The sequence below is a fragment of the Giraffa tippelskirchi genome, chromosome 1, assembly GCF_054371585.1.
Source record: "Giraffa tippelskirchi isolate mGirTip1 chromosome 1, T2T-mGirTip1v1.2.pri, whole genome shotgun sequence".
NCBI classification, from domain to species: Eukaryota; Metazoa; Chordata; class Mammalia; order Artiodactyla; family Giraffidae; genus Giraffa; species Giraffa tippelskirchi.
Genome location: NC_137275.1, coordinates 23,924,154 through 23,948,712, shown reverse-complemented (window position 1 = coordinate 23,948,712; position 24,559 = coordinate 23,924,154). Strand labels below are relative to the sequence as shown.

Here is a 24,559-nt window from a genome sequence, read left to right as displayed (position 1 = left end):
TTCTAGGTTATCCACAGTTTTTTGGCATATTTTTGCTTATAGTAGTCACTCATGACCCTCTATATTTCTGTAGTATTGGTTGTAATATCTCCCATTTCTGATCATATTTGAACCTTCCTTTTTCTCTTAGACTAGGTAAAGGTTTGTTTTGTTTCTTTTTGAAATACTAGTTCTTATTTCATTGATAATTTCTATTTTGGTCTCTGTTTATTCTCATCCTGATCTTTATTTTCTTCTCAATTTGGGCTTTGATTTTTTTTTCCAGTTCATTGAGTAATAAATTGAGACTTTTTTCTTAATGTAGGCATTTTTCAATATAAACTCCCCTATTTGAACATGCATGTTTCCATTTTCATACGTTTCAAGATTTTCTTAACTTCTTGTTTCTTTGACACATGGGCTGTTCAGGGCTGTTTTAATTTTTACATATTTGAATTTTCCAGTTTCCCTGTTGATTTCTAGTCATGCCATTGTGAACAGGAAAGATACCTAGTATAATTTCAATTTTTTAAAATTTTCTGGGACTTGTTTTGTGACTTACCACATGTTGAAAGTGAGGTATTGCAGTCCCTTACTATTATTGTATGTTGTCTATTTCTCCCTCCATATCTGTTGTTGTTCAGTCACTAGCTGTGTCTGACTCTTTGTGATCCCATGGGCTGCAGCACGCCAGGATTTTCTATCCTCTACTCTATTGTGGAGTTTGCTCAAATTCATGTCCATTGAGTCGGTGATGCTATCTAATCATCTCATCTTCTGCTGTCCTCTTCCCCTTTTGCCCTCAATCTTTCCCAGCATCAAGGTCTTTTCCAGTGAGTCGGTTCTTTGCATCAGGTGGCCAAAGTATTGAAGCTTCAGCTTCAGTATCTATTAGTGTGTGCTTAATGTATTTATGTTCTCTGAAGTCGAGTGAATATATGCTGCTGCTGCTAAGTCGCTTCAGTCGTGTCCGACTCTGTGTGACCCCATAGATGGCAGCCCACCAGGCTCCTTCGTCTCTGGGATTCTCCAGGCAAGAATATTGGAGTGGGTTGCCATTTCCTTCTCCAGTGCATGAAAGTGAAAAGTGAAAGTGAAGTCGCTCAGTCGTATCTGACTCTTCGCGACCCCATGGGCTGCAGCTTACCAGGCTCCTCTGTCCATGGGGTTTCCCAGGCAAGAGTACTGGAGTGGGGTGCCATTGCCTTCTCCGAGTGAATATATATTTATGGTTATTACAGCCTCCTGAAGGGTTGACCCTTTTATCATTACACAATGACCTTCTTTAAGTTTGGACTTAAAGTCTGTTTTGTTGGATGTAAGAATAACCTTCCTTTTTCTGTTTCCACTTGCATGAAATCACTTTGAGCCTACATGTGTCCTTGAAGCTGAGGAGTCTCTTGTAGGCAGCTTATGTTTGGGTCTAGTTTTTTTTTTTAATTATTAATTCGTCCAGTTACCTTGTGCCTTTTGATTGGAGAATAATCTATTACATCTAATGTAATTATTGGTAGGTCAGGACTTACTGTTGCCATCTTGTTAACTGTTCTCTGTGCTTTAGTTTTTCATTTGTTCCTTTCTTCCTCTCTTGCCATCTTCCTTTTGAATGGATAATCTGCCCTAGTGGTATGCTATATCACCGCTGCTTTTATGCTTGCTTCTAGACATCCTGGGCTTGAAATAAAGATACTGTGCTACTGTACTCTCTACAGTGCTATGCAGTGAAGTACACAAAATCACAACCACTTGTAGAAGATGCACACATGTGACAATGTACGCCAGACACAGGAACTAACTAACATGATTGGACATGTGAACACACACTCACATCTTTGCAAGTTTGCAAATTGAAGGTTTGTATGTAGGGGACTTACTGTTATCAGAAGTTCTGCCAAGAATGTAGGGAGCACAGAAAAGGTACCAGAAGGAAAAAAAAACAAGCAACCAACCAACCAACCAAACACATGCTTATGGAACCATTCCCAATACAGCAGGTATCAGGTATCAGGCCTCTGTAAAATACAAGGTAATCACTTCCCTTTGCACAAACTGTTTTGAAAGTATGACTAATTCCTGTGTAAGTATGTTCCTCTTTCACTTGGAGTGTTCGGTGTACTCTAACCATGTGAGGAGGGTAAGTACAGATAACTGCTGTTAAACCTGCCACAGATCCAGCCATTAATCTGTGTACAGACCAGAAACTCAGCTTTGTAGTAGTAAATGTTCCATTATGCTCAAATGCAATAAACTGGATTGCACCATAGGGAAATATTGGGATCATCATTGCAATATTCCCTTTATATTAATACAATCCAAGGTATCCATCCTTTGGGAAACAGCATGCAATGCAGAAAATACTTCCAAATGTTTTTAGCATTGACTGTGAGCTTGTAATAAAACTTTCACTTGATCCAAAGGGGCAACTGTTTTGGCACAGCATTCAGCACACCTTCAGCCAGGAAGAAGCAAAACAAGAAGTCCTGGCCTGCAGTGGGCCCTCCAGTTCCTGCTGCCGAGGTGGGTTAGCCAAAACCAGTGCTGCCTTGGGAGCTTTGGTCAAATTACAACCCAAGGGCATTAGCCATGGCCAGAATGGGTAGTGACAGGGCACTGACTGAATGGCAGGTAGTTCAGTTCAGTCGCTCATTCGTGTCAGACTCTTTGTGACCCTATGAACCACAGCACGCCAGGCCTCCTTGTCTATCACTAACTCCCTAAGTCCACCCAAACCCATGTCCATCGAGTCTGATGCCATCCAGCCATCTCATCCTCTATCATCCCCTTCTCCTCCTGCCCCCAATCTTTCCCAGCATAAGGGTCTTTTCAAATGAGTCAGCTCTTCACATCAGGTGGCCAAAGTATTGGAGTTTCAGCTTCAATATCAGTCCTTCCAAAGAACACCCAGGACTGATCTCCTTTAGGATGGACTGGTTGGATCTCCTTGCAGTCCAAGGGACTCTCAAGAGTCTTCTCCAACACCACAGTTCAAAAACATCAATTCTTGGGCACTCAGCTTTCTTTATAGTCCAACTCTCACATCCACACATGACCACTGGAAAAACCATAGCCTTGACTAGACGGACCTTTGTTGGCAAAGTAATGTCTCTGCTTTTTAATATGCTATCTAGGTTGGTCATAACTTTCCTTCCAAGGAGTAAGCGTCTTTTAATTTCATGGCTGCAGTCACCATCTGCAGTGATTTTGGAGCCCACAAAAATAAAGTCTGACACTGTTTCCACTGTTTCCGCATCTACTTCCCATGAAGTGATGGGACCAGATGCCATGATCTTAGGTTTCTGAATGTTGAGCTTTAAGCTAACATTTTCACTCCCCACTTTCACTTTCATCAAGAGGCTCTTTAGTTCTTCTTCACTTTCTGCCATAAGGGTGGTGTCATCTGCATATCTGAGGTTATTGATATTTCTCCCAGAAATCTTGATTCCAGCTTGTGCTTCCTCCAGCCCAGCGTTTCTCATGATGTACTCTGCATATAAGTGAAATAAGCAGGGTGACAATATACAGCCTTGACGTACTCCTTTTCCTATTTGGAACCAGTCTTTTGTTCCATGTCCGGTTCTAACTGTTGCTTCCTGATCTTCATACAGGTTTCTCAAGGGGCAGGTCAGGTGGTCTGGTATTCCCATTTCTTTCAGAATTTTCCTGTTTATTGTGATCGACACAGTCAAACGCTTTGGCATAGTCAATGAAGCAGAAATAGATGTTTTTCTGGTACTCTCTTGCTTTTTCGATGATCCAGCGGGGCAGTGAGTAAAAGTCTCTCAGTCGTGTTAGACTCTTTGTGATCCCATGGACTATACAGTCCATGGAATTCTGCAGGCCAGAATACTGGAGTGGGTAGCCTTTCCCTTCTCCAAGTCTTCCCAACCCAGGGTAGAACCCAGGTCTCCCACATTACAGGCAGATTCTTTACCAGCTGAGCCACAAGGGTCCTTTAACTGCCATACTAGAGTTAAGTGGTTATAGTATTCAAAGTATTCTGAATTTGACTATATACTTAGCGTTACCAGCGTGATGTATTTGTGTGTGTATTTATATTTGCACTGGGCCTTCATTGTACTAGACCTACTGTACTAGATATTTGTTGCTTTTCTCTAGTTGTGATGAATGGGGGCTACTCTCTAGTTGTGATGCGTGGGCTTCTCTTGTTGTGGAGCATGGGCTTTGAGGTGCATAGGCTCAGTAGTTGAAGTTCCTGGAATCTAGGGTGTGCAGGCTCAATAGTTGTGGTGAATGGGCTTAGTTGCTCCATGGCAAGTGGGATTTTCCCAGATCAGGGATGGAGTACATGCCTCCTGCACTGGCAGATGCATTCTTTACCACTGAGCATCCAGGGAAGCCTCTACATTTGTGACAAATACTTTCATAAGCTTACATTAGAAGTTAGCATCCTTTCATATTAATGTAAAAAACATCTTTCAGCATTTCTTGTAAGGCAGGTATAGTGGTGATAGATCCCCTCAGCTTTTGGTTGTTAATGAAAAGCTTTATCTACCCTTCATTTCTGAAGGATAACTTTGCTGGGTAAACTTTTCTTGGTTGGCAGTTGCTATGTGACCATGCTGATGCATTATCTTGGACTTCCCAGGTTTTGGAACTGTGAAAAGTATCTGTTTATAAGTCATCCAGTTTGTGGTATTTTGTTATGGCATCTTGAATGGACTATATCAATTAAAATAGAATTGTTTAATTATTTTTCTCTTGTAGTGCTTTCTTCCTCCTTCATATATTACATACTTTGGTCTTGATGATTGTACCCCTAAGCACTTTACATATATACGTACCTCTTTACATACAGATATTTTTCAAGATGATCAATAAGATCATAATTGCATATGTTCAGTATTTTTCCTATGAAACAGAACGTGGACAGGTTTCTAAGTCAGTACATTCTGTTATACTTTGGTATTCTTTAAATGCTATATAAAGCTGGATAGTATGGACAATGTGATTAAAAAAAAAAAACCACTTTTCTATGTAATGAAAATCTTTGTTGTGCCCAAATCATTGCTCTTGTAAGCCTGTTCACTGGAAAAGTTACAAAACTATTTAAGGATATGTATATGTGTGTGTGTGTGTGTGTGTGTGTGTGTGTGTGTGTGTGTATGAAAGATTGCTAGCAGTGCAATACAATCCTTTCAGTTCAAGCAACTGAGAGATACAGAGGGCAAGAAATTTATCTAAGGCCAGATTTAAACCATGTCTGACGCCAGTGATCATAAAATTTCCATGAAACACTGCCAGCCTTTCAGCTTATATACTTAATAAGGAAGAATGGACTCTTATTAATGTGATTGATAGGTTTCCTGAGTAATTTTTGAAATCCAAGGCAGTAACTGTCATGTATTTTCATCTTGTCACTCTTTTGCTAAGTATGGTTCTTAAACTTCAGGGATATTTTTGTTGGGAGGATGAACATTTACAAGTTTTTTTTGGAATAGAGAATTGAGGCCCTGGGTCTTCAGATTCTTTTCTCCTCTCTTCCTTTTCCCCCTTTCTTTTCCTTCTTTTCTTGGTTATTTATCCAAGGCTGCCCATGGGCATAATCTGAGTACTCTAGTACATTAGCCTATGTAATGGGGATACAGAAGAACTCTGAACAATGGGAGCGACAACAAGGAAGTTAATACTCCACAGTAGGGATAGGGTTAAGTGGATAGCTTGGCCATAAGAGAAGGTGAAGAGTCTTTTCTGCCTGGAGATGGACATAGTTGGTAATGCTTGAGTTGAAAATTGAAGGATGAGTAGACATTTTTCAAGTAGGCAGGGCATGCTAATCATAGGGAACGGCATGTAAGCGTTTGGTGTTCTGAAAATAATTGGTACAGTCAGACAAATGTCTATTTTCTATCCTGGGATTCGCAGGAGTTGCAGTGGGAAGTAAGAAAAACCAAATCACAGAAGGCCTGTCCCCTGAAAAAACTCGGTCTCTCTTGCCTCCAATCTTGTCTCACGTTGCAGTAATCATCTAGATGAGAGACGAGGGCCTCAACTGTGGGATGAGACAGGATAGATTTGAGAGATTTAAAGATTGAATCAATGCCAGCTGAATCTTAGCCAGGGTCCTAGTTCTGTTGAGCCTCAAACTAATTGGGAGACAAAGTTAGCCAAGAGATGGGAAAATTGGTAGCTAGCCAATTTCTTGTCTGATTCAAGATTTCCTGAGTTACTTGATATATCCACGTCCAAGGCACTTTTTCAGGGACAATCGAAGGCATTTCAGTGTACTAATACTTGGGATTTTAAACTTCTTTTCAGGACAGTGTGAGAGTAGTCAAAACTTATAAAACAATCCTGAAGTAATGGGTTAAAGATAGAGTTCAAAGCTTGAATCCTGGTCAATCCTGGTGTAAAAGGTTGCTAGGACTTGAGTCTTGGTACAACGTATTTCCATTGCAAAGGCCAACAATAAATGATGTCTGTCTTGCTTTGTACTGTATCATAGTAATTGAGATGTTTATGTTTCAAAGGAGAATAACATAGAGGAACATTAATACTATCCCCATTCCTAAAATTCTCCCCTACCTTCTTTTTGTAACTTCACCGGTGTGATAGTTTGAACTGTCCACACCAGCTAATTCCCGACTAATCAACTTCAAAAGTCTAAATGAATGATGTTCAATTTAAAAGCAAAAAGGCCCACTGGCCCCTGTAAATAGAAAATAAACTTAATTCCATGAACTACTTAATACCTTCTTATTTTCAGGAGCAGAAGGATCAGGCTGAGAAAATGTGTAAACAGGGGCAGAGCTGAAAGCTCCCCACAAGAGTCAGTTGAAGATAAAAGCATTAGTGCTAGGACCTCATGCGGCCGGCAACTCCACACTCAGTATATCTGGGGCAAACACCACCAAGAAATAAGGACACTGGAGAATTTTGACACTTTCGTTAGTGGATGCAGCAAAGCAGGGTCAAAGTTTCATTTGATTAACTGAGCCCAGTCATGTGCCCATGCCTGGTTGCCAAGGTGACAAGGCAAAGTTGAGTATACCTTTGGACTTCTAGATTTGCAGCAGGAGGTAAGTAATGTTAGACACCAAGACTCACTTAGGACCCAATAAGAAAGGGTTCATGCTGGGTATAATCTGTTGCCACACTAATGCTGTACTAAAAACTACCGCAGACTTAGTGGCTTAAAATGGCCATTTATTATGATCACAAGACAATGGGTCCACTGGGTGGTTCTGCTGGGTTTAGCTTGGCAGTTCACTTGGTCCTGGCTAGACTTAACTCTGGTTGACTGGCTTGTGCTGGCTAGTCAAGAATGATCTCAGCTGGGGTTATTGGCTCTATTCTATGTATTTTATCTTCCAATCAGATTCCCTGAGCAAGTTCTCATGGCAACTGCATGGGTCTAATACCCAGGCTTGGACTTGGCACACTGTCAGTTCTACCACACTCAACTGGCCAAGGTCCAGATTCAACGGATGGGGAAATTATGGTTCCTCCCATGAAGAGGTAGAATCTAAGACCAATTCTAAAAACAGCCTCAATTCTCCACCTCTCCTGTATCTATTATTATTACTGTTATATTTACTTTAGAATGATAGACAAAGTATCTTGCCTGCCATTTCACTTAGCACCCAGCTTCTTTTCTATTCTGACATTATCAGTAATTAGAGGTAAACACGTATGCATGGGTCCTTTTTCACAAAAATGGTTATATTTTCAGACAACTTTGTACTTGATTATTTGCATTTTATGCAACTTGAAGTATATCCCATATTCATATATGTATACATCTGTAGATGTATACATTAATTCCTAAAAGTAGAATTACTGAGTCAAAGTGTATATGCATTTTAAAAATTTGATAGTGATAAACTGCCCTCCATAAGAAACAGCATTTTTATGTACTTTCCCACCTAGAAATCTATGCAGTTGTTTTTCCAATTCCTTGCCAAAATGCCAATCACCAAACCATTTTATATTATAAACATGATTTTTAAAAAGGTATTTCAGTAAATTTTTAAATTTCAAATGTACAGAAAAGTTGCAATGACAGTAAAGTACTGCCATATCTCCTTCATCAAGATTTCCAAATTATTAATGTATTTGCTGTGTAAGCAACTCTATGAATATCTATTGCCATTACTTGTTTTCTGAGCCACTTGAAAGCAAGTTGCTAACATGATGCACCTTCACCTCTAAATCTAGAGTACAAAGACTCTCTCTTACTTATGAATGGTTGCATTGTGGCTTTATATTAGGATGTCAACACTGATGGAAAATACTATTCAGAAGTGATGCTGTGTTCTTCTCAGTTTAGCACATCAGGAGGCATATGACATTGACCCACCCACTGCTGTTTATGTTAACTCTGATCACCTGCTCAGTTGGTGTCTGGTGAATTTACATGGGGAGAAGCCTGCCATTTCCTCCTTAGCAACTGAGAAGTATTTTGTGCGAAGATTTATATTAAAATTTTTTTTTTAGATTTTTTTTTTTTAATGTGAACCAGTTTCAAAGTCTTTATTGAATTTGTTACCATATTGCTTCTGTTTTATGTTTTGACTTTTGGCTGAGAAGCATGTGGGATCTTTGCTCCCAAACCAGGGATCAAACCCACACCTCCTGCATTTAAAGGCGAAGTCTTAACCATTGAACCACCAGGGAAGTCCTTGTGGTAAGTTTTCTAATAAGAAACGGGATCCTGGCCCAATTTCAAATATCTACCCACCAGCCTTAGCATCCATTGACAATTCCCACTTGAATCAATTAGCATTGCAATGGTTGCCAAATGGTTTAATATTTTTCTCATTCTTCTTTCTACATTTATTAGTTGATATGCAACAGCAAGGGTAGGCATTTCCTTCTCTCTAATGTGTTTAAATTAGTATGTACTTATATAATTCAATGGATTGCAATCCATTACTGTCCTTTATTTTTAAGTATAGTTGATTTACAATATTGTGTTTCAGGTATACAGCATAATGATTTAGTACTGCACACTACACTCCATAACAGGGCATTACAAGATGATAGGTATAATTCTCCATGCTATACAGTATATTCTTGTTGCTTATCTATTTTATATATATATAGTAGTTTGTATCTGTTAATCCCATGCACTTAGTATTTCCTTCCCCACTTCCTTCTCTTTTTTGATAATCACAAGTTTGTTTTCTGTATCTATGAGTCTGTTTTGCATATACGTATGAATTTTTAAGATTTCACATGTAAGTGGTATTATATAGTTGCTGTCCTTCTAACTGACTTATTTCACTAAGCATAACACTCTCTAGGTTCATCCATGCTACTGCAAGTGGCAGTATTTCAATTTTTATGGCTAAGTAATATTTTACTGCATATATACCACATCTTAATCCAGTCATATGTTGATGGGCACTTGGATGGCTTCTGTGTCTTGGCTATTGCATATAGCACTGCCACAAACATTGGGGTGCGTGAATCTTTTCAAATAAGCGTTTGTATTTTTTCCAGACACAGATCCAGGAGTGGAATTGCTGGATCATGTGGTTGTTATAGTTTTAGTTTTTTAAGGAATCTCCATACTGTTTTTCATCATGGCTGCACCAATTTACATTCCCACGAACAGTGCAAGATGGTTCCCTTTCTCCACATTCTCACCAACGTTTGTTGTTTCTGGACTTTTTGATGATAGCTGTTCTGACAGTTATGAGGCAATACCTCCTTGTGGTTTTGACTTGCATTTTTCTAATAATTAGCCATATTGAGCATCTTTTCCTGTGCCTGTTAGCCAACTGTATGTCTTCTGAAGAGAGACATTTCTCAAAAGGTCTCTGCCCATTTTTTAAAATTGCATTTTTTCTTGTTATTGAGCTGTATGAGCTGTTTGTCTATTATTTCTTTTGTGCAAAAGCTTGTAATTATGTCTCATTTGTATATTTTTGCTTTTATCTCTTTTGCCTTAGACTGATTCAAGAAAATATTGTTATGATTTATGTTAGAGTGTTCCACCTATTTTCCCCCAGGAGTTTTATGGCATTGGGTCTTTAAAACCATTTTGAGCGTATCTTTCTATATGGTGTGAGGGAATGTTCTAATCTCATTGTTTTACATGTGGATGTCCAGCTTTCCCAGCACCATTTAAGAGACTGTTTTTCTCCATTGTGTGGTCTTGTCTCCTTTGTCATAAATTAATTGACTGTAGGTGTGTGGGTTTATTTCTGGCTCTCTATTCTGTTCCATTGATCAGTATTGTCTATTCTGGGGCCAATATCACACTGTTTTGATTACAGTGCAGAATACTCTGAAGTCTGAGAGGATTATACCTTCAACTTTGGACACTTTTCTCAGGATTTCTTTGCCAATTTGGGGTCTTTTGTGGTTCAGTATTTTTCACAGATCTAGGACAAATAATTTTAAAATTTGTTTGGAATACAAAAGACCCCAAATAGGCAAAAAAAATCTTGAAGAAGAACAGAGCTAGAAGTAGCATGCTCCCTAACTTCAAGCTGTATTACCAAGCTATAGTTATCAAAACAGTATGGTACTGGAAAAAAACAGACACATAGATCAGTGGAACAGAATAGATAGCCTAGAAATAAATCCACACACTTATGGTCACTTTATCTACAAAAGAATATAAGAATATACAATGGGGAAAAGACAGTTTATTCACTAAGTATTGAGGAGAAAACTAGGCAGCTACATGTAAAATAATGAAATTAGAACATTTTCTCATACCATATACAAAAATATTCCAAGTGGGTTAAAGACTTAAATATAAAACTTGAAATCATAAAACTCATGAAGAAAACATAGGTAGGCATTTATTTTTGTTCAGTCACTCCATCATGTCCAACTCTTTGTGACCCTATGGACTGCAGCATTCCAGGCTTCCTTGTTCTTCACTGTCTCGTGGAGCTTGCTGAAACTTGTGTCCATTGAGTTGGTGATACCATCCAACCCTCTCGGGCTCTGTCATCCCCTTCTCCTCCTGCCTTCAGTCTTTCCCAGCAACAGGGTTTTTTCCAGTGAGTCAGCTCTTTGCGTCAGGTGGCCAAAGTATTGGAGCTGCAGCTTCTGTCCTTCCAATGAATATTCAGGACTGATTTCCCTTAGGATTGACTGGTTTGATCTCCTGGCTGTCCAAGGGACTCTCAAGAGTCTTCTCCAACACCACAGTTCAAAAGCATCAATTCTTCAGTGCTCAGCCTTCTTTATGATCCAACTCTCACATTCGTACATGACTACTGGGAAAATCCATAGCTTTGATAATATGGACCTTTGTTGATAAAGTAATGTCTCTACTTTTCAATATGCTGTCTAGGTTTTTGACATAAATTGTAGTAATATCTTTTTTTGGATCTTTCTCCAAAGGCAGAGAAAATAAAAGTATGAAAACCAATTTGACCTAATTATACTTAAAAGCTTTTACACAGCAAAGGAAACCATTAACAAAATGAAAAGACTACCAATGGAATAGGAGAGAATATTTTCAAATGATATTACTGATAAGGGGTTAATATCCAAAATATATAAAAAGCTCATATAATTCAATTTCAAAAAAGTAAACAACACAATTTAAAATGGGCAAAACACCTGGACAGACTTTTGCAAAGAAGGCACACAGATGACCAATAGATACATGAAAAGATGCTCAACAGTGCTAATTATCAGAAAAATGCAAACCAAAGCCACATGAGATATTACTTCACATCTGTCAGAATGGCTCTCATGAAAAAGACCACAAAAGGCAAACACTGGCAAGGATGTGGATAAATCGGATCCCTTGTACACTGTCTAGACAACATATTAAAAAGCAGAGACGTTACTTTGCCGCCAAAGGTCCGTCTAGTCAAAGCTATGGTTTTTCCAGTAGTCATGTGGGGATGTGAGAGTTGGACTGTAAAGAAAGCTGAGTGCCAAAGAATTGATACTTTCGAAATATGGTGGTGGAGAAGACTCTTGAGAGTCCCTTGGACTGCAAGAAGATCAAACCAGTCCAACCTAAAGGAAATCAGTCCTGAATATTCATTGGAAGAACTGATGCTGAAGCTGAAACTCCAATACTTTGGCCACCTGATGCGAAGAAGTGACTCACTGGAAAAGACCCTGATGCTGGGAACGATTGAAGGAAGGAGGAGAAGGGAACGACAGAGGATGAGATGGTTGGATGGCATCACCGACTCAATGGACGTGAGTTTGAGTAAACTCTGAGAGTTGGTGATGGACAGGGAAGCCTCTTGTTCTGCAGTCCATGGGGTTGCAAAGTCAGACTACTGAACTGAACTGAACCGTACACTGTTGGTGGGAATGTAAATTGGTGTAGCCACTGTGGAAAATAGCATGGGGTTTCCTCAAAAAAGAAAAACAGAACTACCATCTGACCCAGTAATTCCACTTCTGGGTAAGTATCCAAAGAAAATGAAAACACTTATTCAAAAAGATACACACACATATATATACACATACACATACACAATGGAATACTACTCATCCAAAAAAAAGAAAATAAAACTTTGTAATTTACAACAACATGGGTGGATCTGGAGGGTATTATGTTTAGTGAAATAAGTCAGACAGACAAAGACAAATACCATATATTATCACTTACAGGTGGAATCTTCAACCAACCAACCAAAGACCTGAGTTCGTGGAAACAGAAAATTGGTGGTTGCCAGAGTGGAGGTGGGGGTGAGTGAAATGGGTGAAGGGGGTCAAAGGTGCACATTTCCAGTTCTAGTTAGTAAGTCATGGAGATGTAATTTATAGCATGATCATTACAGTTAATAATACTGTATTGCTTGTTTGAAAGTAGCTAGGAAAGTGGATCTTGAAGGTTCTCACCACAAGAAAAGAATTCTTCGTACCAATGTATAGTGACAGATGTTAGCTGGACTATCATGATGATCATTTTGCAATACACACAAACACTGAATCATTGCCTTGTACACCTGAAACTAGTTACAATGTTATGTCATTTGTATCTAAAAAGAAAATCCATGGGGTGGCTTTTGGAGTCATAGCTGGAAATGTGCCCTAGAGTCTGTGTCAAGTGATTTATAGAACTGATGAGAGAAAACTCTTCAGTCCCTGCCTACTTTTCAAGCAGGAGTAGGCTCAATTGTCTGTGCCTCACTCTGAGTGGATACACCTGGTTACTGGACTGAGATGGAACTTTCACTACAGCAACATTGTAGAGTTTCAAAAGTGAAAAGGAAAAGGAAGTGTTTCTTTCATCACTAATACTGATGACCATGTAGGAATTTGAAGGAGGGACCTATGAATAGGACCACTCTTCTTCACCTGAGTTCAGAACAGATTGGGACAGAGAAGGGTTGATGTAGAGATTACTTTTTTAAAAAAATATTTTTTTCTTAGCTGATAAAGCTGTTGGGAGAAATGCAGTTTAGCTTTTTGGTCAAAAAGACTTGCGAATATTGCACCCAAAGTTAAATTTACCCACTCAGCCTAGGCTAAGCTGGATTCTGGCAGGTTTCCCTAACAAGGTCCAGCCCCTGAAAAGCTTATGGTATAGAGAAGCAGAACAGATGAGAACACATACCTTTCTTAGAGACAGATCAGAGAGTGAGAGAGGTGTTAAGACATCTCCCACATCCTTCCCCTAAACTCCTCTATCACCAGTGCACAATCTCCATCCTTCCAGGTTTCAGGTGGAGGAACTTCCATTCTGGGTGAGTGTTCCCTCCACTTTCCAATGTGCATGTCTCAAAACTTGCCTTCAGTCATCTCTTCCATCTAACATTTATTTCTTTTCAAGAGTTCTTAGGCTTTTCCCCCTGCTGGTGTATCTTTCTGGAAACGAAAACAATAACCTAAAATATTTCAGTTTTATAAAAATAAGTTAGTTTTCAATCTTAATCAATGATAGGTATAGTGGATGGCATCCTGTGTCACCCAGATACCTCTTCAGGAGTGAAGTATGTTTCACCCACTACTGAGAATGTTCAGCTGTCAGTCTTGAAGTCTTGCCTGAGGAGAAGCACTTTGTCTGACAGCACAGCCTCCCTAGAACAGTCCACATTCAATGATCGATTATCCTACTCATTAATCCCTTTGATCCAACTCAGAACCCCAGCAAGGGATCCTCTCAGCTTCAGAGATTGTGGAGAACTCTGGTGAGGCCTTTCAAAAATATGAAAGTGAAAAGTGAAAGTGTTAGTCACTCAGCCATGTCTGACTCTTTTGTGACCCCAGGGACTGTAGCCCTGCCAGGCTCCTCTGTCCATGGAATTCTCCAAGCAAGAACAGTGGATAGCCATTCCTTTCTCCAGGGGATATTCCCAACCCAGGAGTCACACCCAGGTCTCCTACATTGCAAGCAGATTCTTTACTGTCTGAGACATCAGGGAAGCTATGTAACCAAGGGTAGTCCAAATTCCCCTTATGCTGAATCTGTCTTTCTATCCACCCCTTCCCCATGTGTTTAGTTTAAGAGCAACATTTAATACACTTCCTGTAGGCTGTTATTTGTATCATAATATGATTATACAGTGGAAGTGAGAAATAGATTTATGGGACTAGATCTGATAGACAGAGTGCCTGATGAACTATGGACAGAGGTTCCTGACATTGTACAGGAGACAGGGATCAAGACCATCCCCATGGAAAACAAATGCAAAAAAGCAAAATGGCTGTCTGAGGAGGCCTTACAAATAGCTGTGAAAAGAAGAGAAGTGAAAAGCAAAGGAGAAAAGAAAAGATATTCCAATTTGAATGCAGAGTTCCAAAGAATAACAAGGAGAGATAAGAGAGTCTTCCTCAGAGATCAATGCAAAGAAATAGAGGAAAACAACAGAATGGGAAAGACTAGAGATCTCTTCAAGAAAATTAGAGATACCAAGGGAACATTTCATGCAAAGATGGGCTCGATAAAGGACAGAAATGGTATGGACCTAACAGAAACAGAAGATATTAAGAAGAGGTGGCAAGAATACACAGAAGAACTGTACAAAAAAGATCTTCACAACCCAGATAATCACAATGGTGTGATCACTCACCTAGAGCCAGACATCCGGGAATGTGAAGTCAAGTGGGCCTTAGAAAGCATCACTATGAACAAAGCTAGTGGAGGTGATGGAATCCCAGTTGAGCTATTTCAAATCCTGAAAGATGATGCTGTGAAAGTGCTGCACTCAATATGCCAGCAAATTTGGAAAACTCAGCAGTGGCCACAGGACTGGGAAAAGGTCAGTTTTCATCCCAATCCCAAAGAAAGGCAATGCCAAAGAATGCTCAAACGACCACACAATTGCACTCATCTCACACACTAGTAAAGTAATGCTCAAAATTCTCCAAGCCAGGCTTCAGCAATACGTGAACTGTGAACTTCCAGATGTTCAAGCTGGTTTTAGAAAAGGCAGAGGAACCAGAGATCAAATTGCCAACATCTGATGGATCATCGAAAAAGCAAGAAAGTTCCAGAAAAACATCTATCTCTGCTTTATTGACTATGCCAAAGCCTTTGACTGTGTGGATCACAATACACTGTGGAAAATTCTGAAAGAGGTGGGAATACCAGACCACCTGACCTGCCTCTTGAGAAACCTGTATGCAGGTCAGGAAGCAACAGTTAGAACTGGACATGGAACAAAAGACTGGTTCCAAATAGGAAAAGGAGTACGTCAAGGCTGTGTATTGTCACCCTGTTTATTTAACTTATATGCAGAGTACATCATGAGAAATGCTGGGCTGGAGGAAACACAAGCTGGAATCAAGATTGCCAGGAGAAATATCAATAACCTCAGATATGCAGATGATACCACCCTTATGGCAGAAAGTGAAGAAGAACTAAAAAGCCTCTTGATGAAAGTGAGAAAGGAGAGTGAAAATGTTGGCTTAAAGCTTAACGATCAGAAAACTAAGATCATGGCATCCAGTCCCATCACTTCATGGCAGATAGATGGGGAAACAGTGGAAACAGTGTCAGACTTTATTTTTGTGGGCTCCAAAATCACTGCAGGTGGTGACTGCAGCCATGAAATTAGAAGATGCTTACTCCTTGGAAGGAAAGTTATGACCAACCTAGACAGCATATTAAAAAGCAGAGACTTTACTTGCCAACAAAGGTCTATCTAGTCAAGGCTATGGTTTTTCCATTGGTTATGTATGGATGTGAGAGTTGGACGGTGAAGAAAGCTGAGCGCCGAAGAACTGATGCTTTTGAACTGTGGTGTTGGAGAAGACTCTTGAGAGTCCCTTGGACTGCGAGGAGATCCAACCAGTCCATCCTAAAGGAGGTCAGTCCTGGGTGTTCATTGGAAGGACTGATGTTGAAGGTGAAACTTGAATACTTTGGCCACCTCATGTGAAGAGTTGACTCATTTGAAACGACCCTGATGCTGGGAAGGATTGGGGGCAGGAGGAGAAGGGGACGACAGAGGATGAGATGGCTGGATAGCATCACCGACTCAATGGACATGGGTTTGGGTAGACTCCGGGAGTTGGTGATGGACAGAGAAGCCTGGCGTGCTGCAATTCACGGGGTCGCAAAGAGTCGGACACGACTGAGCGACTGAACTGAACTGAACTGAACTGAATAGCATATTATGCCCCTGGGGACCCAGCTGTTGTAAGTTGGGTCCCTAGGAATGATCCAAGAAAGTCAGTGCTAAGAAACATTGTCACCAGCCAGCTGGCCATGAGGACCCTGTGGTGAGATGAACACTGTCCCCCAATTCATGTTCATTCAGAACCTCAGGAAGTCATCTTATTTGGAAACAGTACTTGCAGGTATAATTTTTGCTAAGGGTTGAGATGAGATTATGGTAGATTAGGGTGGGCTCTAAATCCAATGACAAAGAGGATACAGAAAAGGCCATGTGAAGATAGAATCAGGGAGTGGAGTGATGCTACCACAAGCCAAGAACATCTGGAGCCATCAGAAACTCAAAGAGGCAAGGAAGGATTCTTCCCAGGAGCCTTCAGAGGGAATATAGCCCTGCTGACACACTGCTTTTGGACAGATCTAGCCTCCATAATGGAGAAGGCAATGGCACCCCACTCCAGTACTCTTGCCTGGAAAATCCCATGGACGGAGGAGCCTAGTAGGCTGCAGTCCATGGGGTCGCTAAGAGTTGGACACGACTGAGCGGTTTCACTTTCACTTTTCACTTTCATGCATTGGAGAAGGAAATGGCAACCCACTCCAGTGTTCTTGCCTGGAGAATCCCAGGGACGGGGGAGACTGGTGGGCCGCCGTCTATGGGGTCACACAGAGTCGGACACGACTGAAGCGACTTAGCAGCAGCAGCAGCCTCCATAATTATGACAAAATAAAATTTCTGCTGTTTTAAGCCACCCAGTTTGCAGTTACAGCAGTTTTAAGGAACTAGTACAGACTCCGTCACTGATGATAGGCAGCGTCTTGATAACTCCTGGCACAAGGCTGAATTATTCAAAGGCTGAAATTGTTAAAAAGTTCACTGATGGTGAAGTGGAAGGAAATGAACTAGTGGGTGCACTGGATCAGGCATTTGAGAAATATGGGGAAATACTAACCACATGTTGCTATACACAATTAGTATTTTGGGAAAATAATTAAAAGTTGAGTGTTTAATCTATAATTAGATACTATAAAGAAGATTTCTGGCTTTCACACTTAGCTTTTGAAGAGGCTCTTTTCTCTTTTACCAGTGCTGTGTGCTTAGTTGCCCGGTCATGTCCAACTCTTTGTGACCCCATGGACTGTAGCCCACCAGGCTCCTCTGTCCATGGGGATTCTGCAGCAAAAATACTGGAGTGAGTTGCCATGCCCTCCTCTGGGGGATCTTCCCAACTCAGGGATCAAACCCAGGTCTCCCACATTGCAGGCAGATTCTTTACCGTCAGAGTCACCCCCCAGAAAGCAGAGCAAATGGAGGACCAGGCCCTGGACTTAATCATAAAGGTAGCAGAGCTCCGAAGAAGGTTCAGTTCTCAGCTAGGCAAGCATGGAAGACCAAGGTCAAGGTTCTGTTTGGGACAGAATGGGGTCATTTTCAAATTCTTGGATCCCTTGGAACCTATGATCCTGCAGAACATTTCCATTCTTCCCTGTGCTCCATTGCTCAGCTGTGTCTGATTCCCTGTGATCTCGTGGACCGTAGCCTGCCAGGCTCCTCTCTCCATGGGATTCTCCAGGCAAGAATACTGGAGTGGGCTGCCATTTCCCTCTCCAGGGGAAGCCTTCCCTATTAAAAATTAATTAATGGGGTTCATGATGGTACAGAACCCCAACCCCCTGCCAGACATACACTCAGTCAGTTAGATTTCAGTCACAGCATAACCGAGCTTGGGTGTGCTAGGCTGATTAGGCAGAAAGGGAACTCTACCCCAAAGGAGATTTCTTGGGCCAGAAGGATGCCATGGGACATTCACATAACTCTCAATGGGAGAACCATAACCCAGTCTACTAGAGTTCTGGACAAGGTTATTTGCAGCAGAGAATTACACACTGTTTGAAAAACAGCTTCTGGCTCACTATTGAGCCTTGCTGTAGACAGAGCATCTAACATGGTATATCAAGTGACGATGCAGCCAACATTGCCCTTCATAAACTGGGTTAAACCAGAACCCACAAATTCTTTGGGTTGGATGGATGGAATGGTACAAGTAGGATCGAGCATGAATGGGGCTGGAGGACAGACAGCAAAATAGACAGCCAGACCTCCAGGTCATTCATCACTGTTGCACTTGTGTCATTACCTCAGGTCACACCCTAGGTAACATCAGGGTTCCTTAAGACCAGATAAAGATGTCAGTCCTTTGAAGAGTTTCAGCCAGCCTGAATTGCTTCACAGGATGGCATGGTGGAGACACTGTGTGCCAAAGCACTGAGTATGAGCTAACGAGGAACGCATCAGCATCACTAGGAAGTTCAGTGGTGGCTGCCCCAGCCATAGTTGACAGTAGGAGATGCCACTATAAGACTGGCACCACTAGGAGCAAAGAGCATGATCAGATTTTGAAACAGTGGAGGCAGTCAGAAACCTAGGGGACACAATCACTGTTATCAGCAGATGGTCAGAGTGGCAGCCAGAGGGTTGCAGTCTGGCTCAAAGAGATCTGAACCATGATCTGAGGTCATGAGGACATGATCTGAGGACATGAGGTGCATGAAGGACACCCTGAAGAATGTGACATAGCCCACTATATACAGATGAAATCAGACATTAGAGAAAATGCCTATCAGAGAAAATGGAGAGAGAGCTGGATGAAGCTGAGAGAGCCAGTAGGCTACATTGCATGTCTAATCTCCCGTGGAAAGAAGGAAGGTTGCATGGAAGCTTCTTAAACTGAGTGCAACTCTAAGGAAAGTTTGCAAGGCTACTGAAGAGTACTTGAGCTACTGTACCTCCCTGCTTATCCTGCCAGAATGTCCAGTGTGAGGAAGACCAAAGGTTATTTGTCCTAGATAGTGGGGACTAGATGGTAGCTCCACCACTGACTTAGCTTTGAGGGGATTTTAATCCCGTGAGTATATATTTGAAGAGAAAACTAACTTGGTTGTGGAATTCATTAGACAGTGGGGTTGCTTTTAATTATCATCTGGCATCTCTTTAGATCTAGGGCTTGCTTGGTATTTAATCAGGCAACAAAATGTTGATAAGAATCACAACCCACATTACTTTTTAATATTACACAACTTGAGACATTAAAGTGATTCCAGATAAATTAACTTTGAGCACCACTCTGCTTTTGTATGAACTCTATTAATCAAGTATATTTTGTAATTATTGTTCATTTACTCGGCAAGCCCTAAGGGTAAGTTAAAGATTTTAATCTTCTGGAAAATGTATGCCAAAGTATGAAATCAAGAAGACTGTGATAAAAGGCAAAGGATATCTAAAATGATGGGGCTACCACAACTGATCAGTTCATAAATAATATCTGTATAATTTTACAGGCTGGTTGCCAATAATTATGTCAGCTACTCTTGCTAAGGAAGTATCCCATTCCAAGATATTAAAGTTAGATCTTACTACAGAAAATTCAATAATTTCATCGTGAATTTACAAGATTTTAATAAAAACTTATTAATCAAATTGTATAGACCTGGAATATCTTTGAAAGGGAACTCTCTGTTGGGGGGTGATGGTAGTCAAGCTTATGATGGAGATTAATAGTGTTCATTCTTTTGTTAGAATTTGCTTATTACCTCAATGTACACATTTTAAAATTATGATCTAAATCAAAACTATGATCCAAAAAAAATAAATCATAGTTGGTACAATAATCAATTTAAAATCACATAATATTTTGATACTATGATATACTTAATGTAGGAAGTATTGGATTTACATATAAACATATTTACATACTGGGAGTTCTGTTTTGTTGAAATCTTGACCCATCTCTAGGAGACCTTTTGTAGGATAATAATCTAACCATAGCCAATGCTGAATGACCCAGGTTTGGGGAAATATGTAAAAGTACCACAAATGCCACAAGTGAAAAGTGAAAGTCACTCAGTCATGTCCAATTCTTTGCGACCCCATGGACTATACAGTCCATGGAATTCTCCAGGCCAGAATACTGGAGTGGGTATCCTATTCCTTCTCCAGTGGATCTTCCCAACCCAGGATTATGAGCAGGGGTCTCCTGCATTGCAGGCGGATTCTTTACCAACTGAGCTATGAGGGAAGCCCAATGTCACAAGACCACACCACAGTAATCCTATGAGGCCACACCATGAGTCCTAGGTACTGGGGAAAGACATTTCCACATTAATTCTGGGGTGAGGGATGAGATGTATTTTTAGACTAGGGGGAGTAAGGAGGCTTGGAGTACTTCTGCTGGTGGGGGTGAGATCCATGTGGAGACAGACAAGAGTGACAGGGAATGCACAAATATTCTCTTGGTGTCAAAAATGGCATTGTGGAAACACCTCTTCCTGAGCAGCTGGGACCCAGGGCAGCAGCCTCTACCATAGGGCCCCAGATTCAAGGGCGTTGGTCTGAATTCTGATCCTGCCACTGAGTAGCAAGATAGACATTTTTGACATGTAATTGTTTTGCCGCCCTGAGTTTGGGAGGAAGACGGTCATGGGGTTCACCAAGAGACAGCTGTGTCCAGCAGAGTGACAAGTGATGAGTTTGTCAGGATCGGTAACAGAAAAGCAGCAGCTTGCAATGGCCAGGTGAGGAGGTTGGAGGAGAAAAACTTCAGATAAGTATTCCAGGGACATGTGAGATAGTACATTTGCAAACTGCTAGAAGTGAGTGTCCTCTTCCCTGCAATATTTGGCAAAAACAAACAAAACCAAAACAAACCTGTGGGGGATAGGCCAATAACCTGGCATTTATGGGGAGTGTAACATAGCTACAAGCTAGGGACCTTGACGGTGTACCCTGTACAAGCCCCAATATCAATAACTTCATAGACTAGCAGGGAAAGCTTCCTCCAAAATGATCTCTGCTGATCACTTAGTTCAGGAGCCCCACAGTTGAGATCTCATTCTGGGCAGCCCAGAGCAAGATGTTTTAGCCTCCTGTGTCTGGTGTCTCCAACCCCATAGAGGAAACAACCCCATCAGGGCTAGATGAGCCATGTTATTCCACTGGTGCCTGAATCTCTGACCTTTGAATAAGGCTCTAAGTTCCTGATTGGCAACGTACCAGAAGAATTATTTATTACACTCTTATCAACTGAGGAAAAATGATGCCTGTTACTTAAGGGACACCAAGACTCGCTGAGCAGGCAAATTTGTCAGACAATTTTCATGAGGACGTTTTTAGAGCAAGAGCTGAGGGATACAGTGAGCAATCTCTTCCATCTTGCTGGAGCGAAGAGAGTGAGGGACTTCATTAGCCTGGGCTTGTTTTTTCTTTCTTTCTTTGTTTTTTGTTTTTTTGTTTTTAAATAGCCTCCCTTGATGAAAGCTGAAGGCGTGACACCAAAATATAACACAGCAAACGTGACTGTGTGCGAGGCCAAGAAAATATCGTCCAAGTACATGAGGGTTCTTTTCAATCTGAGGCTGGAATGTAGAATAACAAGAATTGGATGTGCTGCCTGACCACTAATCAGTTCTTCCCAAATATCACTTTCCTCAATTGTCTTTTGGAAAGTGGCAGCAGATAAATTGAAATTAATCTCTATTAAGGGTGCAGAGGAGAATTGTTTTGCTTGTTCAAAGTTTATCTAACCCTTTAAAGAATCAAATGAGCATGGGGCAAAGTTAATATCCAACATCATGGTAACTAAGCAGATTAACTAAAGCCTCTGATTCAGATGAATCCCCTTTTCTCTTTTGTTTGGGACAGACTTGGAGGTCCACACAGGCCAAGGCAAAGTTTTTAATGTCCCAAGTCTACTGAATAATCTGTTATAAACTGGAAAGAACTTCCTATACATTTAGACCTTCAGGCTAAGACTCATTTTACCCAGTTCTAGACACATATGTCTGGCAGTTTCTTTTAATTCCTGAAAGCCTGCTTGGTTTCAGGGACTATATCTGCCCTTGGGTATCTGGTTATTTCTGACCAAAGGAACAGAAATCTTTCCCTATTATGATCCTGAGTGAATTCCTGTAGTAGAGCTGGTGATTCCATGTGAGTGAGTCTTAGTTAATCAGCTGTGTCTGGCTCTTTGCGACCCCACGGACTGTAGCCTGCCAGGCTCCTCTGTCCATGGGATTTTCCAGGCAAGAATACTGGAGTGGGTTGCCAATTCCTTCTCTGGGGATATTCTGGACCCAGGGATTGAACCTGGGTCTCCCTCACTGCAGGCAAATTCTTTACTGTCTGAGCCACCAGGGAAGCCAGGAAAGAGCTAACTTCAACCATGAGAATCCCCTGTGCCATGAAAGTCTAGGAATAAAGAATGAGAGAGGAGAGTATCTACAGGTTCATCTGGCTAAAGAGTTTAGATGACAGAGGATATTTAGAACATTTGGTCTCAGCTCCTTACCTTCAATAGAGATGTTGAATATCTCATTTAGCCAGTTTCACTTTTGGTAAAGTAGGCTTTTTATGTCTGCCGGAGTTTATCTACTAAACAGATTAACAACTTAACAAGAGATTGTTTTCTACTTATATGGAATCATCCATCAGAAATCTAACTCCAAAAGCTACTGTAAAAAAACCTGATCTAACTAAGAGAGATTGCTTAGAAATCCACATGAAGACAAGTATTCATCCAAATTAAAACAGTGCATTTTAAGATCCCTTTCAGATAACTCATTTGACCAGCTCAGTTGATGATAAAACAATGAGGGCTAGGATCCAAAGTTGATGTCCCTCTGTGAGGAGGATGTACTTGGACTCTGAGGGAGGTATGGACTTTAGATGGTTCCAGGGGCATCTGGTCCCATCACTTCATGGCATATAGAAGAGGGAAAAGTGGAAGCAGTGACAGATTTTCTTTTCTTGGACAGAGGAAAGACTGGTTCTGTCAATGGCAATGTGGAGGGGACTGCATTTCAAAATCACTGCAGATGGTGACTGCTGCCAGCCACCGCCTGAAATTTAAAGACATTTACTCCTTGGAAGGAAAGCTATGACAAACCTAGACAGTGTATTAAATAGCAAAGATATCACTTTGCTGCCAAAGGTCTGTATAGTCAGACCTATGGTCTTTCCAGTAGTCATGTACAGATGTGAGAGTTGGACCATAAAGAAGGTTGAGCGTCAAAGAACTGATGCTTTCAACCTGTGGTGCTGGAGAAGACTCCTGACAGTCCCTTGGACAGCAAGGAGGTCAAACCAGTCAATCCTAAGAGAAATCAACCCTGAATATCTGTTGGAAGGATTGATGCTGAAGCTGAAGTTCCAATACTTTGGCCACCTGATGCAATGAGTTGACTCATTGGAAAAGACCCTGGTGCTGGGAAGGATTGAGGGCAGGAGGATAAAGGGGTGACAGAGGATGGGATGGTTAGATAGCATCGCTGATTCCATGGACATGAGTTTGAGCAAACTCCAGGAGACAGTGAAGGACTGGGAGCCTGGCATGCTGAAGTCCATGGAGTTGCAAAGAGTTGGACACAGCTTAGTGACTGAACAACAACAACCCAGGGCAATACCAGCAGTTAACTCTCTAAGTTGTAAGGCTTATAAGATGTGGGGAGGTGGGGTCAGGAGTATCTCTTCAATCCTGGCTAGCAGTGTAGACAGGGAGCACGTAACAAGCCCAAGGGTGAACTGCTGTGACACAGCAGCTGGGACCAGGTTCAGTGCTTTGACCAGGAGATGGCAGTGTCTAATCACACAGCAGAGCTCACGGAGCCCTGAGACACCTTGGCTGGATGGAGCCGCAACTGGGTCGCTTCTGAGAGGGCTTCCTGGGAAGAAATGACCAGCATGTGACTGATTCATGCAGTCTTAGGACATCTGGGGTCCCACAACTATGGGTAAAGATACATAGTTCTTGGGAGGAGAAGGGCCACTTTAACCTAATCGGCCCAATCAGAGGCTGATCAGTAGAGGACCCCAAGAAGGGAGGGGGGGGAGGCTGAAAGGCCAAAGCAGAGCAAACATAAACCAGAGAAGATGCAAGAGTTGGACTAACAGGCGTAGGTCTCAGAAGAGTACGAATCCCAGGGAGGCCAGAGGAAAGACTGGTTCTGTCAATGGCAATGTGGAGGGGACCGCATTTCAAAGCACCAGCATCCATGGCTCTGTTGAGCTCC

General features: G+C 41.3%; 1 pseudogene; it reads right to left on the bottom strand.

Moving 5' to 3' along the window:
• Nucleotides 1–1,947: 1,947 nt before the first annotated feature.
• Nucleotides 1,948–24,559, bottom strand: part of LOC145515395 (mitochondrial coenzyme A transporter SLC25A16 pseudogene) — a 39,749-nt pseudogene continuing 17,137 nt past the window's right edge.